This window comes from Ovis aries, chromosome 1, assembly GCF_016772045.2.
Source record: "Ovis aries strain OAR_USU_Benz2616 breed Rambouillet chromosome 1, ARS-UI_Ramb_v3.0, whole genome shotgun sequence".
Lineage (NCBI taxonomy): Eukaryota > Metazoa > Chordata > Mammalia > Artiodactyla > Bovidae > Ovis > Ovis aries.
Window position 1 is genome coordinate 210,653,717 of NC_056054.1, and position 14,088 is coordinate 210,667,804.

Sequence of the window (14,088 nt, forward strand, 5' to 3'; positions counted from 1 at the left end):
GTTCTTGGTGAACTCCTAATTACATTTCTCTTACAGGAAGACTGTCTTTTCATGTTTCAAACTTTAAATTTTTATGAGCATCCTTTCATGTTTCAGGCTTTAAAATTTTTGTTTTCTGTAAGCTGTTTGTTTCCTACATTCTGAATGAAGGGTCATTTCCTTAAAGATCTTGTTATATATGAAGGAAGTTAATTTTTTATGTGGGAAATGAATTGTAACTTTTTTTCAGTTAATCATACCTTTTAATTTTGCATATGATGGTTTTGGCATGTAGATTTTTAAAAAAATACATAACCTAATTAATTTTTATGGCCATTAAACATTTGCCTCCATAATATTCCTTACTTGTTTCCCTCAGTAAATCTACTTACTGTCTTCTGAACATCACAGAACTTTTATTAAGCCACACCTTAATGTCAATAAAAATGAAAGTACGATAAGGAAAAGAAAAGGGATAACTCTGAAAGTGGCATTTGAATCAGATGTGAATAGAGTTACAGAAGAAAAGAATGTTGCCACTGTTCTAGAGACTCTGACTTTGCAGCAGAGGAGCTTAATGAAGGCAGACTTAGGGATGAATGAGGGGAAGTGGCTGTGCTGAAAAGGGCGATGTCCAGAGGAAGTGATGCTGGCAGAAATCTTCACACTAATGGGACTCTTCTAACATTGAAAGTGCAGGGGATGAAATGTTAGAAGCTGGTCCCAATTTAGACAATGCTGTGGCAGTTTCCCAAGATGTGTAAAATGTAAAAGATGCTCTCCCTCTGTATTGTAAGTTATACCATTAGAGGAGGCAGGTGCTATTCAGACTGCTGGATAAGTTTATTTATAAGCAAATAAAGCACTTTGGTTCACAGTTGTTCTCGTTTTTTAAATTAGGGTGTACTAAGTGAGTATTAGTTCTCCTATATTTTATCCTCTTATACATATATAACTGATAGTTTTAAAAGGTCGTCCAACAGTTCCCGCTGATTAAGGTTACTTGGCTTGATTTCGTCTAACAAAGTCATTTTTATGGTCCCGCACGACTGTACAAAACGAGGACTGTCTGTGTGTGTTTAAACAGCCCTTCCTCTCCCTCTTTATGTGTGTCTGCTCACTTGTGTCCAACTCTTTGCGACTCTGTGGACTGTAGCCCACCAGGCTCCTCTGTCCATGGGATTCTCCAGGCAAGAATACTGGAGCAGGTTGCCATTTCCTACTCCAGGAGATCTTTCCAACCCAGGGATTGAACCGGAGTCTTCCTGCATTGCAGGCCTCTGTACCACAGCACCATCTGGGAAAGCCTTCCTGTCCCTCTAAAACTCCTTAAATTGACCTGATACGTTTCAGAAAGTGATCCCTTTATTGTTCTGATATTGAAGTTCATCATAGATTAGATAGGATTCCAAATATGCTATGCGTTTCTTATATTTAGGACTTGAGTTGCTGGAGCTGCTTTGGATCTCATTTCTTCTCTAAATTGCTAGTGTAGATACTAAAAAATAGTCTTACACACTTATTTGAAAAAGAATATGTGAGATCATGAAAGACGCAGTACTTTTGTGTATTTCTTAAGCACCTGCTGTTCACTAGGTTCTGTGTTAGGCATTGGGGTATGAATAACACTTGGGTCCCCTTTTTCTCTTGAAGGAGCTCATAGTCTGCTAAAGTTGGGTAAACAGATGAAAGATAATACATTGGAGTTATGTGAAAATATAGAATTATAACTCATGCTGAAAATTCAGATAACTGAACATTTTTAAAGTGTTGCTGAATTCTTTGCTATGTTCTGTGATGTTCCCTGATGTTGGAGATACCATAGGAATGATTCTTGTTTTCAAGGAAATTGGTGGGAACTTCCCTTGTAGCTCAGTCAGTAAAGAATATGCCTGCAATACAGGAGACCTAGCTTCAATTCCTGGGTCGGGAAGATCCCCTGGAGAAGGAAATGGCAGCCCACTCCAGTGTTCTTGCCTGGAGAACCCCATGGACAGAGGAGCCCGGCAGGCTACAGTCCATGGGGCCTCAAGAGTTGGGCATGACTTAGCGACTAAACCACCATGTGTACAAGCAGAGTTTGTTTATATAGGTCAGGTGATAGCATATCTAATAAATGCCATAAAAGATATTTTTAATATAAATAATATAATTGAACTTGGACAGCAGGTATATACTGATTTTAATCTATCCTTGGCAGATTTCATGTTGAAAGCATATAGTCTGATTTTAGATTGTAAATACATTTTATGAATACATTTTATGAGCAGAGTAGGTTAATTGACCAACTCAAGGGTTATATTGTTAAGTTTCTGTTGAAGCTAGGTTTTGAGCCTCTTACTCCTAATCTTGTGTTCTTACTCCTAATCTTGTGCCTAAATTGTTAAGTATTATAATTTAGCATTATGTACAGTCATTTGAAAAGGATTTGGTTTTCAATTCATGTCTCTCTAAAAGCTTATGTACTATGCCTTCCTCTTTTCCAGAGATTAAATGAAAGATATTGATTCTGATTATTTACTGAACATGTTTTTTATTCAGTATTTTTGGAGAGCCTGTGCTGAGAACTCTTGAAGAGCTGTTGGCTACCATGAAACTTAGTTTAATAGATGATATAAGTCTTGAATATAAATAGCTAGACAAATGATACTAATTATAATTAGTATCATTTGTCTAGCTATTTATATTCAATTATTTGTCTAAATAAAGCTGAAACTAAATAAACCTGATAATCGTTATTTTATGGATGGTGCAAGAAAGGACTTGGATTCAAAGGAGTAAGCAGTTATTTCCCATCAGGAGAATCAAAGATTTCATGGATGCAGAATAGCTGAGCAAAGGCTTGAAAGATACTTCATGGGCATGTTAATGGAAGCATGTACTGATTGTTTGGTAAAATATGTTTGACAAATGATAATTGGATCATAAACATTACCAGTCTTTGTTCTCAGCAGAATATTGTTAATATGATTCAGGATCATGTAGTAGGCCTCTGACAGCATCAGCATCTTTTGATAACTTGTAATAAATGCAAATCCCTGGTCTTGTCCCAAGCCTAGCAGTTGAATCACGAAGTTCGGGATGAGGAAGGGGTACCCAGCAATCTTTGCTTTATGAGTGTTTTCTTGTTTCGAGAGAACCAAGCATTTACTATTCATAATTTGTGGGGGAAAATGCAGTATCTGTATCAGCTTTATTGGCTAGAGCTTAAGTTTGCTTGTTCAGTCGTGTCTGACTCTTTGCAACCCCATGGACTGCAGCACGCCAGGCTTCCCTGTCCATCACCAACTCCCAGAGCCCACTCAAACTCAATGTCCATCGTGTTGGTGATGCTGTCCAACCATCTCATCCTCTGTTGTCCCCTTCTTCTTCCACCTTCAGTCTTTTTCAGCATCAAGGTCTTTTCCAATGAGTCAGTTCTTCGCATCAGGTGGCCAAAATATTGGAGTTGCAGCTTCAGCATCAGTCCTTCCAGTGAATATTCCGGACTGATTTCCTTTAGGATTGACTGGTTTGATCTCCTTGCAGTCCAAGGGACTCTCAAGAGTCTTCTCCAACACCACAGTTCAAAAGCATCAATTCTTTGGTGCTCAACTTTATAGTCCCACCTCTCATGTCCATACATGGCTACTGGAAAAACCATAGCTTTGACTAGACAGACCTTTTTTGATGAAGTAATGTCTCTGCTTTTTAATATGCTGTCTAGGTTGGTCATAGCTTCTCATCCAAGGAGCAAGCGTTTTTTAATTTCATGGCTACAATCACCATCTGTAGTGATTTTGGAGCCCAAAGAAATAGTCTCTCACTGTTTCCATTGTTCCCCGTCTATTTTCCATGAAGTGATGGGACCAGATGCCATGATCTTAGTTTTCTGAATGTTGAATTTTAAGCCAGCTTTTTCACTCTCCTCTTTCACTTTCATCAAGAGCCTCTTTAGTTCTTCTTTGCTTTCTGCCATTAGGGTGGTGTTGCATCTCTGAGGTTATTGATATTTCCCATGGCAGTCTTGATTCCAGCTTGTGCTTCATCCAGCCCAGCGTTTTGCATGATGTACTCTGCATATACTTTTTTGTAAATACATGATCTTCCTCTAGAAGCTATTATTTTTAATCACCCGTACTATAACTTTGATTACAAGTCATTGCTTTCCAACTTAACTATTTGATAATACAATCTCTTGTCAGTGTGAGGGATAATTTTTTTTTTAATCTTAAAAATTTGAAAATCTAGTAACTGAAGAATTTAGTGAATTTTTTAAATTGTCAGGAATAAGTATAAAGACAGTTGCAAATGGGTCGTTGTAGTCATTGGTAAGTACCATATAGAAAGGAAACATATCCTGATAAAGTTTTTTATTTTTATGAAATCTTTTAATGACATGTCAATTTTACACTAAGTATCTTTTTGAAATTTTCATTTTTTAAAAAATTTTCTAATAATTCATTATTTCAAACGAAATGCTAATAATTGAGGAAATGCCAGCATTTTTCAAAGTGACTGTATTTTATATTCACACCAGCAGTGTGTGAGGTTTACTGTTTATACATATCCTCGATAACCATTATTACTGGGGCTTTTGTTGTTGTTGATAACTTTATTTTTTAAAAATTGTGTTTCTTTGAAGCAAAAACGTTTCACATTTTTTTGATGGCAGTTAATGTTCTTTTCTTTTGTTTCTTTTGCTTTAAGTATAGAAACCATTGCTTAAATCTAATGTCACTTAGGTTTCTGATTGATTTTAAACTGATTTTTATGTGATAGGAAGTAGGGTTTTAGCCTCACTCTTTTGCATGTGTATATTCAGTTGTCTCAGCATCCATTTGTTACAATGACAGATTTTTGTGAATTTTTTAAAAAAATTATTTTTTATTGGAGTATAGTTGATTAACAGTGTTGTGTTCGTTTCAATTATACATGTATCCTTCTCCAAATTTTTTTTCCCACTTAGGTTATTACAGACTATTGATTATTAATATTTTGTGAATTTTTATCTGTACTTCCTAGATCTTATTAGTGGTTGAAGAGATTGAGTTTTACTGACGGCTGTCATCCTGTTGTCTAAAATAAGAACAAATTCACTAAGTATTGAAGAAAAACTGCTGTAAATAAAAGTACTGTGTTTCATTGTAGGAGTCATATTTTTAGAAGGACACAAACTGGAGCAGCTTTTGTAATTGTTACATCACAATCTTTTAAAATGGGAAATAGAACACTTGGGAATGAGACTGAGACAAAGTCCTTCCAGTACCTAAGGTTTTCATTTAGAGCAGGTTAAAAGCTTGTTTTATGTAGCTGTAGAGGCTTTTCACTTTTCATGCATTGGAGAAGGAAATGGCAACCCACTCCAGTGTTCTTGCCTGGAGAATCCCAGGGACGGGGGAGCCTGCTGGGCTGCTGTCTATGGGGTTGCACAGAGTCGGACCCGACTGACGCGACTTAGCTGCGCTGATGGGACTTAGCAGCAGTAGCAGCAGCAGGGGCCCTAAGTAGAAGTTACAGGTAGATACCTTTGAATGCTAGAGAGGAAAGAACTTTGTAACAGTTTGAGCTAATACTTGAATAAAATGGGCACCCTCACATGAAAGCACTCATCATTGAAGGAACTCAAGCAGAGATTGAGTTATTTTGTCCTTAAATTGACAGAATGGATTTCTGCATGGAACAAAGGTTGTTGAAGGATTTCCATTTTTCTCTTCTACTTTGCTTTCATATTTATGAAGGGTTGTTCTTTTCAGGGTTCATCCGTTTCCACATTTCTGTCAAATAGCAAAATGAGAGAGTGAAAATAGATTATTGCCCTGAAGGATTTGGTTAGCCGACATTATTATGAATTATCCTGAAAACTGATCACCTTCTTGAGCTAATTCTTTTCTTTTTTGGCTTAACTAAGCTTGTTGTAAAACACAATGAGCAGTGGGAATGAGATACTATAGCAAGAGGGAAAAGTTGGTGAGAACTGAAAATTAAAGCGTTAGTCCATCACATTTGTCATAGTTGGGATTCGTTGACTGCGGATTGAAGTTTGCAAGATTTCAGAAACCTGTAAACTGTGATAGTGTAAATGGAATTTCATTGTTATCCTTCCAGGAAAATCTAAAAGGTACATTTCCTGATTCAGGAATTTATGCTGTTACTTTGTAAAAGATCCATTAGAAGAGAATATTCTTAGAGGAGAACATGTACTAGTACCTATTTGTACTTTTGTGATAGGTGTATTTAAATCATTTGTTTTAAGGTTTGAAAGAAACCTCTTAGTTATATAAGCTGATTGATGCAAGTATATTTAAATACCTGGCTGTTAGGCAGAATGATTTAAGGACCTTTTAGTGATAAGACTCAAATTGAAAATAAGAATTAAGAACATGAAAAAAGTAGGTGTCTTTATTTCTTTGAAGTGAGATTTTGGAGTGGCTTTTAAAATAGAAAAAACTGAGCTTAGCCTGTTTCATGTTTTAAACATTTATCTTGTTTGCTCATTTTACAGGCTTTTATTTTAAAGACTGTGCCAAAATTCTCACTTTGAGAATAGCCTGGATTTTGGTTGGGAAACATTGGCTTAAAATAAAAGCTTTCTTTCTGTGATGTTGGTATAGGTTTGCTTCAATGTGTAATTGGTACAAATCAATTAAAGTGAAGATTTTATGTAACTGTAACTTTTCAAGACTTAAATTTAGAAGTTTTTATTAATGTGTGTATTCTTTTATGCTTAAGAAAGTGAAAATACTGTTTTGAGAAAGAGACTCACAGACTTTGAAAGTAAACTTATGGTTGCCAGCAGGAAGGGATAGTTGAGGACTTTGGGAAGGTCATGTACACACTGCTATATTTAAAATGGATAACCAACAAAAACCTACTTTATGGCACATGGAACTCTGCTCAGTGTTATGTGCCAGCCTGGATGGGAGGGGAGCTTGGGGGAGAATGGAAACATGTATATGTATGGCTGAGTACCTTCACTGTTCACCTAAAACTATCACAATGTTGTTAATTGGCTATATCCCAGTACAAAATTATTTGGATGTTAAAAAATTGAAGTAAAAATACTGTTTTTCATGTACATGAATTTTTTTTCCTGAAACTACTTATACATTAATAAAAGACCTTTAAAATATGGGTTTGAGCAAGCTCTGGGAGTTGGTGATGGACAGGGAAGCCTGATGTGCTGCAGTCCATGGGGTTGCAGAGTCAGACACGACTGAGCGACTGAACTGAACTGAACTAAAGTATACTGTCAAGGTTTTCATTTCCGTTGCCTGCTTTTGAATGGCCCACTGTTCACAGGTTTCTGTGACTCTACAAGTTAATAAAAAAGACTTCACTTTTTCTCACTTTATAGGCAAAAGACATAAATGTGAAGTATGGGATAGTGTGTGTAGGAAATAATCGTACAATCTGATGTTTTCCTATGGTTGACTTCTTGTAATGTTTAACAGCACTCTTAGCTTCATTTATCTTCCCTGGTGGCTCAGAGGGTAAAGCGTCTGCCTGCAGTGTGGCAGACCTGGGTTCAGTCCCTGGGTTGGGAAGATCCCCTGGATAAGGAAATGGCAACCCACTCCAGTACTCTTGCCTGGAGAATCCCATGGATGGAGGACCCTGGTGGGCTGCAGTCCACAGGGTTGCAAAGAGTCTGACACGACTGAGCGACTTCACTTTCACTTAGCTTAATTTATTAGAGAGGAATTCACTGTATTAAATAGTACCCTACACTCAAGTAGTGAAAGTGAAAGTGTTAGTTTCTCAGCCCTGTTCCCCTCTTGGCACCCCCACGGACTGTAGCCCATCAGGCTCCTCAGTCTGGGGGATTCTCTAGGCAAGAATATTGGAGTGGGTTGCCATTCCCTTCTTGAGGGGATCTACCCAACCCAGGGATTGAACCTGGGTCTCCTGCATTGCAGGCAAATTCTTTACCATCTGAGCCACCAGGGAAGAGCTAGCTGTATTGCAATTTAAGAAACGCTATTGGAATTGGAAGGTGAGGATATGGATGCTAATTATTTGTTATTTGCAAAAGACCTCGAAAAGATAGATACCCGACCACGAGTTTTTCCTGCACATATACGATGATCTGTGCTTTGATTCAGGCTACCACCACTTATTTAAAGAACCTGTTGCTCTTTGCAACAACCTATTTAGCTCTGTTAGACTGGAGCCATTGATCCTAAAGCTCTGCTTTTCCTCAAACTTGACTGTAATAGCAATATGAAAGCTAGCCCTGCAAAATTGAATTTCCAGCAGTGTGGCTTTACTATTGGTGGACTTGCAGTATTTTATAGTTCTAACATTTCAGGTCAGAGGTCTTGACTTCTTCAAGTGCACAAGAGTTCAAATTATAGTATATAGAGCCAAATTTGACGTCTGTATTAGAGGCTGATCTCATGACAGTATTAAGGACTTTGGATTAGTACTTAGCAGTTTCCAGGGAATATGTTGAACTTTTTGATGTTCTCTCCATTCTGTCATCTCACTTCTTCCTTTACCCCTGCTTGGAGTGGTGTTCTTAACAGTTTTAGAAGCCTTGACACACAGGCTCATAGTGTTCACTACATGTGCCTTGTATAGCAGTTCATGTCTTCATGTATCTTATTTTAGACAAGGGGAAACATTTGAATTGTTGTATACCCTATATCACCTAATAGAATGTACTCTACTTAAGAGACAGTATTTTGGAATAAGTACATTTGACAGTAGTGCTTAGAAGCAGAATTTTGGATAATTTGTCAACATTGTACAGATATATTTTAAGTATGTCTTCTCTTTTTTTTTATTTTTTTATTTTTTTAATTTTAAAATCTTTAATTCTTACATGTGTTCCCAAACATAAACCCCCCTCCCACCTCCCTCCCCATAACATCTCTCTGGGTCATCCCCATGCACCAGCCCCAAGCATGCTGTATCCTGCGTCAGACATAGACTGGCGGTTCGATTCTTACATGATAGTATACATGTTAGAATGCCATTCTCCCAAATCATCCCACCCTCTCCCTCTCCCTCTGAGTCCAAAAGTCCGTTATACACAGCTGTGTCTTTTTTCCTGTCTTGCATACAGGGTCGTCATTGCCATCTTCCTAAATTCCATATATATGTGTTAGTATACTGTATTGGTGTTTCTCTTTCTGGCTTACTTCACTCTGTATAATCGGCTCCAGTTTCATCCATCTCATCAGAACTGATTCAAATGAATTCTTTTTAATGGCTGAGTAATACTCCCTTGTGTATATGTACCACAGCTTTCTTATCCATTCATCTGCTGATGGACGTATGTCTTCTCTTAATAGAATAAATTTTGCTTATTAATATTGCTGTAGTTTTTCAACATGCTTCATGGTTTTGACTTCACATTTATTAATTACAATGCTGGAATTACCCCCATTTCTTCCATCTGTGGGATGGGGAACAAGGATGGTTCTTTTAATTGCTTCAAACCCTGTGTTTTTCTAGGTTTCTAGTAATCTGAGGTTCTTAATTAGTTGCAGCTTCCACCAATTTTATTTCTTTAGCAACAAAAATCTTGTAAAATCTAAAAGTGTGTCCACTATGCACAGTGGTAGCCTCTGTCTAGGTATCTACAGCTGCCTGTGTGCCCTGTACCACAGCCAGGCTTGCCTTCCTTACACCTCACAGAAACAGTCTCCTTTCCCATGTGCCAAGCAGAGACTTGTGTTCAGAGCCAGAGATGAACGGTGCTCCATCATACTGTTAGACCACCACATTTATGTTAATCATCAGATTAGACCCTTTCATCAGGGAGTTGAGAATTTAAAGAGAAAATTAATACATCAATTGTGACTTTTCCTCTGCAAGAGGTAGGCTGTGGAAGGGAAGGAAGAGATTGACATACAGGAAGATTTCTTGGTGAAGGGCTTTGTTTTTAAATCTTCATTATGAAAAATGTCAAGACACGTAAGAGAAAACGCAGTGAATTTCGTGTTCCTGTTGCACAGCTCCCGACATTTACCACCACATGGCCAGTCTTTTGCATTTGTATCAAGGGTCAGCAAAACTGAGGCCTGCTTTTTTGTAAACAAAGTTTTGTTGGAACACACTAAGCCCATTTGTTTATGTTGTTGTCTGTAGGCTGTCTTTGTGCTACAGTGACAGCACTGAGTAATTGTGACAGAGACTAGAAGGCCCCCCAAACATCTGGCCCTTCCCAGAAAATGTTGGATTATGCCCATCCATTCCTCTCTCAACAATATCTTTTTTCAACTTTTCTGTAAATTTGAACTCTTGTATACCTTTCAAATAGATTTACCAGTTTTGGACATTTTTGTACATTTGTTTTATATTATTATTCATTGTCTCTTTTATCATTATTTTTTATTAATCTCATTATTCTTACTTTAGCTGAACCATTTGAGAATAAGAGTTGCGCATCATGATTTTTTATCTCTCAGGGCTTGTGTGTATTTCTAAAGAACAAGTACATTCTCCTGTTACAGTAACCATAGTGCGATGGTCTAATTTAGGGGTATTGATATTGATACAGTACTATTACTTAATGTGTTTCATGTTCAAATTTTGCTAATTGTCGAAATGATCTTTCTAACAATTGTTTTACTCTGATAAAGGATCCAGTCCAAGATCACACACTGACTAATCTTTAGTCTGGCCTCAGACTTTCTTTGTGTCTTACTGCATTGACATTGACAGTTTTGAAGAATATTCCTCAGTTTGGGTTTGCTTCCTCAGAAACGGGTTCAGATTATGTTACCTGTGGTTTTAAAGAAAAGGATGAAATCCTTTAACAAGCAAAAGCTATCGGTTATAATTGAAAGAATTCTGGATCAAAAATTAAGAGTCTGAGTTCTAGTTACAAAGATAGAATTGCTTATCTGTCACCTCAGCATAATTTCTACTCTGTGTGTGTGGTGAGAAGGAAAACAAAAAAGAATTGAAATACACTATATTTAAAGAGCATATACTTTGGAGGTGGTGACATAGTTCTAAATAGCAGCTCTTGGTGGAGGAGCTACTGTAATTGTTTGAATGTAAGCATCTTAACATCTTAGGGCCGTTTGTAAAGGTGACAAATATATTCCTGCCTTTTCAAATTGTTCTGGGGATTAAATGAGATAACATATGTGGCATAAAAAGTTGCTATATTGTGAGATACTGATTTAAATGTAGTAGATTTGGAAAAGAGGGAAATTAATATGAATTAAAGCTGTCAAGCAGAAACATTAAAGAAGATTACACTTGACCTGTGATCTGTAGAGAATCCATGAGAAATTTTTAAGAGTGGAGCAATATGGTAAGATTAGTGTGGGAAGTAAGATTAGAGTGAGAAGATTGCAAGAACTAGTGATAAACCTTAGTCTTTTGAGTTTAAAGACCTGGCTTATATTCCAGCTTCTGTCTTTGACTAGTTGTTTAAATTGGGGCAGATCACTTCACCTGTCTGGGCTGTATTTTCCAGCACTGTGAAATGACTTGTATGTCAGAGTTCTTCCGAGAGGAGGAACATCACTGATAGGTAGGAATATTAAGGAAAGACTTTGAGCAGGAAAGAATAGAGCTGGATCTTGAAAAATGGATAGGCTCTGGATGGGACAAGAAGGAAAGGGGAAGCTGTTAGAATAAGCATACTAAATTAAAGAGGGCACCATTGAGAATAAACCTGTTCTATCACAGATTAAGAAGGGATGCATGTTGGAAAGTAATGAGAAACTAAGGTGGTCTGTTCTAGGCTCTGTAAGTAAGATCTTTATAATTATGTGTGGCATTTAAGAGTTGTGGAATAGGAAAATGGCCCTCTCAGTTATTTGAATAAAGTTTGGTGAGATATGTATTGGAATATAACTAGATTCACTTTATGCCGCATTTTGGTTTGTGGATTGTTTGCTTAGGGAGCCTAGGCGCTTTTTGTTGGAGAGGAGGGTCCTCAATCCTCTCCTTCCAGAAATTTGGTGTTAGAAATACCAAGACTTAATGGAAGGAAATGGCAAGGACAAAACACTGCAAATAAAATGACCTGGAAGAAAATGCGGGAAGTTGAAATATAGGCCCAAGGAAATTTTTGGAATGTTTGTGCATGTCAGTTGATTTTGGAGCTTCTGTTGATGTTGCAGGAATAATAAAAGGTTCTGGAAGTAAACTAAAATAATCCTCAAAGTTGGTAGCCAGTGCTGTCGCCTGAACCGGGAGGTAAACCAGCAGCACATCACGACGCAGTGCGTGAGATTGTCTATTTGGAGCAGATTTCGACAGTCCCGTCCTGTGGCAGGAGAAATGGTATACAAATAATTGTTCTTTGTAGATCTCTCTGCCTCAGGATTGATAACCTTTCACCCTCCACTCATTTCTGTTTATTTACCTACCTATAAATAAAATCAATGGGAGTCTTAATTATGTGTGAATCCAGTCATTCATTGGGAATAGAAGAGCCATGGGACCATATTTGACCACAAGTTGTTGAAACAGATTCCAGGAACAAACTTAATTGGGCTGAGTCGGAATATTCTTGATCCATAAAACTGCTGTGGTTTCTTTATTTCAAAATCTGACTATCCAGGTTTTTCTGAGCTAATGATTTCAGTAAATCCTGTTTGCTGGAGTTTCTTTCTTGTATTTGCAGTCAGTGAACCTGAATGGTTACAGTGCTAAAACTAAGTATTTACTCTTGTTTTTAGAAACTGAGACAAGACAGTCCCCTTATATTATAATGTACTCATAATTATTTGTTCTCTTCTTCTTTTACTAAAATAAAAACTTAAGGGAATTTTCTTTACTGCTCTGTTTTTACCATTGGAAATGATCCTGACTTATAGTAGGCACTCAACTCATAGTAATCAAATGAGTGAAGAGATTCGGTATTTTACAGTGTAATGCATAATTAATTCCAGTAATAATTAATTATGAATTAAGCCCAGTAAAAAGAGAAATCACAAATGGATTCTTCTAAAATTTCCCTAAAGTCTTTCTACTTACTGTCTTTCTCCTTCCCCTTTTGATTATGGGCTTTGCTTTGATCAGTGAAAGGGGAATATGACAAATCATATTTTGATTTTGTCTAGGAATCTATTCATGACTTTGGAAAAAAATGCCATGACCAGGTTTTTAGTTTTAATTGGAAAGGACCTTTAACAGCCTTTAATAAAAACCATCAAATTTATAAGTTACTTTGTACTAGTGGTTAAATTTTAAAACATTGGTAAATACTTAAAAATTTTCTACATAAAATTTATATTAAATCTTATTAAATTATCAAATTACCAGTGATGGGGGTGTACAAAAGGCATGTGTATCGTTAATATTTGTTATTTGCATGACAGAAGTTTAATTTTCTGGCTTTGGATGACTTAGAAAATCAGAAATTTCAGTGCTTTAAGAAAAAAATATCTTGGAAGTAGTGAATTCATGGGGCTTCCCAGGTGGCTCAGTGGTGGAATCTGCTTGCCAAGTAGGAGATGGGGGTTTAATTCCTGGGTTGGGAAGATCCTCTGGAGAAGGAAATGACGACCCACTCCATTATTCTTGCCTGGGAAGTCACATGGGCAGAGGAGCCTGGCAGGCTGCAAGTCCATGGGGTCACAGAGAGTTGGACACAGCTTGGCGACGCAGCAACGACTGCGATGAGTGCACATAATAAAGTGAGGAGAAGGCGGGGGGCGGCTTTAGTATCCCTGTCCTCAGGAGGCAGTAATGTTGAGAACTTGTGTTTTGGTTCTTTTGATGGTTGCTGCTACTGCTGCTAAGTCACTTCAGTCATGTCCGACTCTGTGCGACCCCAGAGACGGCAGCCCACCAGGCTCCCCCGTCCCTGGGATTCTCCAGGCAAGAACACTGGAGTGGGTTGCCATTTCCTTCTCCAATGCATGAAAGTGAAAAGTGAAAGTGAAGTCGCTCAGTCGTGTCTGACTCCTAGCGACCCCATGGACTGCAGCCTACCAGGCTCCTCCATCCATGGGATTTTCCAGGCAAGAGTACTGGAGTAGGGTGCCATTGCCTTCTCCGTTTGATGGTTCCGATTATATATTTATTTTTGTCTTTCTTTGTCTGTGAGCTTTGTATACCACATTTATTGTCTTCAACTTTTGAGTGAAATGTCCATGATAATGTCCTTGTGAAATATATGTTCTTTGAATAATGCTTGGGGAGAGAAAATCA

The 14,088-nt window shown here is 37.5% G+C and overlaps 1 protein-coding gene across 23 annotated transcripts in view; it reads left to right on the plus strand.

The window, feature by feature from the left end:
- Positions 1-14,088, plus strand: part of TBL1XR1 (TBL1X/Y related 1) — a 180,256-nt gene that overhangs the window by 62,173 nt on the left and 103,995 nt on the right. For 4 of the 23 annotated variants that reach the window (XM_060393487.1, XM_060393502.1, XM_060393475.1 and 1 more), the window contains exon 1: positions 1-12,213. This exon is cut by the window's left edge and continues 57,491 nt beyond it. The exons of the other annotated variants lie outside the window; for them this stretch is intronic. The gene's annotated coding sequence lies outside the window, so the exon portion shown is untranslated. The remainder of the gene's footprint in view (positions 12,214-14,088) is intronic. 23 annotated transcript variants of the gene reach the window in all.